General features: G+C 37.2%; 1 pseudogene; it reads left to right on the plus strand.

Moving 5' to 3' along the window:
- Nucleotides 1-4,884, plus strand: part of LOC102834786 — a 19,701-nt pseudogene that overhangs the window by 2,037 nt on the left and 12,780 nt on the right.

A 4,884-nucleotide genomic window follows, 5' to 3' on the forward strand; every position in this document is an offset into this window, starting at 1 on the left:
AACGAGATGAATTGGCACAGTAGTAACTGCAATGGGCTCAAACGTAACAATAATTGTGAGGATGGCTCCGGACCAGACAGTGTTTCATTCTGTTGTACATAAGATCAGTATGATTCAAAGCTGAATCAATGGCACCTAACAAAAGCAGCAATGCACATACACACAAGGCAGTATTTAAAGTAAGATATCCATCTTCTCTGACAATAATCAACCAGAAACAATAACAAACAAACCCTTTGTAGTCAAGTGGATCCCAACTCAAAGGATTTCCAAGATTGTGTTACTTATGGGAGCAGACTGCTACATCTTTCTCCCAGGGGTTCAAACTACTGACCTTTCGTTAATAACTGAGCGCTTAACCACTGAGCTACCAGTGTTGTTAAGTGCCTTCGAGTCGGTTCTGACTCACTGTGACCCCTGTATAGGGTTTCTGAGAAGTGACTGGGGCGTTTGAACCACTGACCTTGTGGTTCAAACAAATCTTGTCGTCCAATGCTGATGCTACAGAAACACAGCAGGACTTTACATAACAACAATTTTATTTATTAATTAATTTGTTGTTGTTGTTAAGTGCTGTTAAGTTAGTTCCAACTCATAATGATTTCATATAGTTTCCAAGGAGTGGCTGGTGGGTTAAAACACAGAACTTGAGGCTAACAATCCACTGGTTATCCACACCAGAACCCAACGATTAATTTGTTGTTGTTGTTATGTGCCGTGGAGTCGATTCCGACTCATAGCGACCCTGTACAGGGTTTCCAAGGCTGTAAATCTTTGTAAATCTTTATGGGAGCAGAAAGCCTCATCTTTCTCCCGCGGAACAGCTGGTAGTTTAGAACTGCTGACCTTGCGGTTCGCAGCCCGATTCATAACCACTACGCTACCTGAGCTCCTTGGTAGGAATTTCCTGATTAATTTACTAGCAGGAAATTCCTATTCCAATTTTCTCCACTAAATCAAAAGAAAGATTTGCTCAACCCAGACATACAATCAATAAATTATTGATTCTACCAGAATTTATATTTCAGGTACCAGGTCTAATTTTTTATTTTATTTGTTTTTCATTAAACAGGTACTGGAGCATGATATTTCTATTAAATAATAAAAACAAGTGGTGGGGGAGAACAATCACAATTATTTTTGAGTGCTTATCAAAATCCTGGCACTGTAACACTTTTCCAGTTTTAAAAACCATTTTTGACTGGCTAACACAACAGTTAAATGAACAGATCATCATGGTTAAGGTAGGTGGGAACAAACATTCATTTGCTGACTACCCATGAGACTCTCCTGAGACGGAGATGCTTATGTAACAAGAGAGAAGGGGAAACTTAAGGGGAGAATGAAGGGCATTAAATGAGGAAAACCTGACAAAACTTTTCCAAGACTGGCCCTATATGTAAGTTTGCATGTAAAGTCATATTTATGGATTTAAAAAAAATCCATTTTTAAAAAATTATGAAGAGATTGTATTAAAGTTCCTTATACTGTTTACCTATAATCTTATCTTAATACGTCTTTCATATCCTCTAATTCTTTATAGATAGTATTGTTTGGGGAGCACATGGCTCCATAGGATAAGCACTGGATTGTGAACCACAAGGTCCATGGTTCAAGCCTGTCAGCAACTCCATGGCAGAAAGATGAGGCTTTCTGCTCCCACAAAGATTTTAAAAATAAATCTTTAAAAAATAATTTTAAAATCTCCGAAATCCTATACAGGATCACTATGAGTCGGAACTTACTCGAAGGCACTTAACAACAACAAACAAAATTTTTTTGGCTTCTTCCTGTGAAAAGGATACTGATTTTTAACAATTAGGGGCCTGATCTTAGAGGGGAAATTAAGTGGATGACAAAGGACACACATAACATCAATACAATTAGGGAGTAAATAATCCCAAGGAAGCCTTTAGCCCAGGTCTTTTCAAAGAAAACATTTACTCTTTTTTTTTTTTTTTTTTTAATCTAACCATGTCCATTTCTAGGAGTATTTCATTATTTCTCTAAGGAGTCTGAAATGTTTGTTGCCTCAATCCTCCCAACGATTCCATTCCTTTCAAAGGGCAAAACATAACTGACATTCTCCTTTGCAGAATAACCACTACTGAGATAAAAATGACAGAATATTTTTCCTTTGGGTTTAATTGGAACTTGGGCATCTGCCTTTTCCCTAGAAATAATATATGTATATTATTTGGATATATATATCCAAAAGGGACATAAATCTTCTAATTTATTTGATCAAAGGCCAAAAATACTTGCGTGTCTGCCATGTGAACAGAGGCAACTGAGCACACCAGATATAGAGATTTACATTTCAATTCTGCAGACGTTAGTTGGAGAAATAAACTACTCTCCATTTAACTATGAAATCATGAGAATACTCCATAGTTTTTTAAAAAATAAAAATAAATAAATAATAGCGGAACTACAATTCTAACTCTGTTATGCTTGCTAAAATAGGGAAAGTCCAGACTACAAAGAAAACACTGGCAAAAAAAACAAGGCTCCAGGAATTGTCCAAATACCAATTCAGATGTTTCAGTAAATGAATCTAATTCTAGAAGTGTTCACGCGTACATTCCAATAAACTTGTAGGAATTGATACCTTTAAATTATGGTGTTAAGTAGGAATATTAAATACACTATGGGCTGTTCAAGAAGAATGAGCAATTCTGTCTTGGAAGAAGAACAGCCAGAATGCTCCTTAGAAGAAAGAATGGTGATATTTTGTCTAACATGCTTTGTTATCAGGAGGAACCAGTCCTTGGAAAAGAATATCATGAATGATAAAATGGAAAGTAAGAAAGAAAGAAACAGAAAGACCACTCTCTCCCCCCTCCGCCCCCCCAATTAGATGGACTGACTCAGTGACTGCATCAAGGACTCAAAATATAGGAACCATTGTAAGAATGGTGCAAGGCTAGGCAGTATTTCATTCTGTTGTATGCAGAGTTGCTAAAAGGTAGAACTGACTTGATATCATTTAACAACATAAGCATAGATTGAAAATTATCCAATTTTAATACACTAACCTGAAGTAAAGAATTTCTACCCAAAGCAATCTACAGATACAACGCAATCCCAATCTAGATTCCAACGTCAATCTTTAAAGAGTTAGTTATATGAAATGGAAAGGGATCCCGGATAAGCAACTCATTGCTTAAGATGAAGAACAAAGTTGGAGGCCTCTCACTTCCTGATCTCAAAATTTGCCAGACAGCCTCAGTGGTCAAACAGCCTGGTACTGGTACAATGAAAGATACATACATCAATGGAACAGAATTGAGAACCCAGAAGCAAATCCATCCACATACAGTCTGCTGATATCTGACAAAGGGCCAACACATACTAAAAGTGGAAGGAAGTATCTCCCGCAAATGGTGCAGTCAAACTGGAAATCCATTTGCAGAAGAATGAAACAATACCTATATCTCACACCATATTCAAAATAAAATTCAGTGTATTGAAGACCTACATGTAAAGGTTTTTTTTGTTGTTGTTAGGTGCCATCGAGTCAGTACCAACTCTTAGTGACCCTAACCACAACAGAATGAACCAATGCCCTGCTCTGTGACAACCTCACAATTGTTGTTACATTTGGCCCCACTGCTGCTGCCACTGTGCCAATCCATCTTGTTTCAGGTCTTCCTCTTTTTCTCTGGCTCTCCACTTCAATGAACGCCATAACCTCTCCATGGACCAGTCCCTCCCGATAATATATCCAAAGTTTGAGACACGAAGTCTGGCCATCTGGTCTTCCAAGGAGCAATCTAGCTGTACTTCTTCCAACACAGATTTACTTGTTCTTTTGGTGGTCCACAGTACTTTTAATATTCTAGTCTAACACCATAATTCAAATGCATCAATTATTCTACAGTCTCCCTTATTTACCATCTGACTTTCATATGCATAAAAGATTGTTGAAAATACCATGGCTTGAATCAGGCACACCTTAGACCTCAAACCAACATCTTTTAGCCTAATGCAATACATAGTTTGATTTCTTGACTGATGTTTCCATGAGTGGTGATGGTTGATCCAAGCAAAATGAAGTCTTTCACAACTTGAATTTTTTCTCCATTTATATGGATGTTGTTTATTGGCCCAGTGGTAAGGATTTTTGTTTTCTTTACCTTGAGGTGTAACTCACACTGAAGACTCTGGTCTTTGATCTTTAGCAATATTTACTTTAAGTCTTATTCACTTTCAGCAAGCAAGATTGTATCATCTGCATATTGCAGATTGTTAATGAGTCTTCCTCCAATCCTGATGCCACATTTCTGTTCATATAATCCGGCTTCTCAGAATATTTATTCAGCACACAGATGGAATAAGTATGGTGAACAAGTACAACCCTGGCACACACCGTTCTTAATTGTAAACTATAAAGTGTTCCCTTGCTTTGTTTGAACAGCTGTCTCTTGTTCTATGTACAGGTTCCTCATGATCACAACTAAGTGTTCTGGAATACTCATTCTCTGCAATGCTGATCAATACTTGTAATGATCCACAAAATCAAAAGTGTTTGCATAGTTAATAAAGCACAGATAGACATCTTCCTGATGCTCTCTGCTATCAGTCACGATCCATCTGACATCAGCAGTAATATCTTCTTTTGGAACCGGCTTGAACCTCTTGATATTCTCTGTCAATGTATGGTTGCAGCTGTTTTTAAATTATCTTTACCAAAATTTTACTTGTATGCAATAACAATGATACTGCCTAATGATTTCTGCATTTTGTTGGGTCATCTTTTTTTTTTTTAATGGGTGCAAATATGGATCCCATCCAGTCAGTTGCCCAGGTAATTGTCTTCTAAATTTCTTGCCATTGATCATTGAGTACCTTCAGGGCTTCATCAGTTTTTTGAAAGACTTC

This window comes from Chrysochloris asiatica, unplaced genomic scaffold (assembly GCF_000296735.1).
Source record: "Chrysochloris asiatica unplaced genomic scaffold, ChrAsi1.0 scaffold00311, whole genome shotgun sequence".
NCBI lineage: Eukaryota > Metazoa > Chordata > Mammalia > Afrosoricida > Chrysochloridae > Chrysochloris > Chrysochloris asiatica.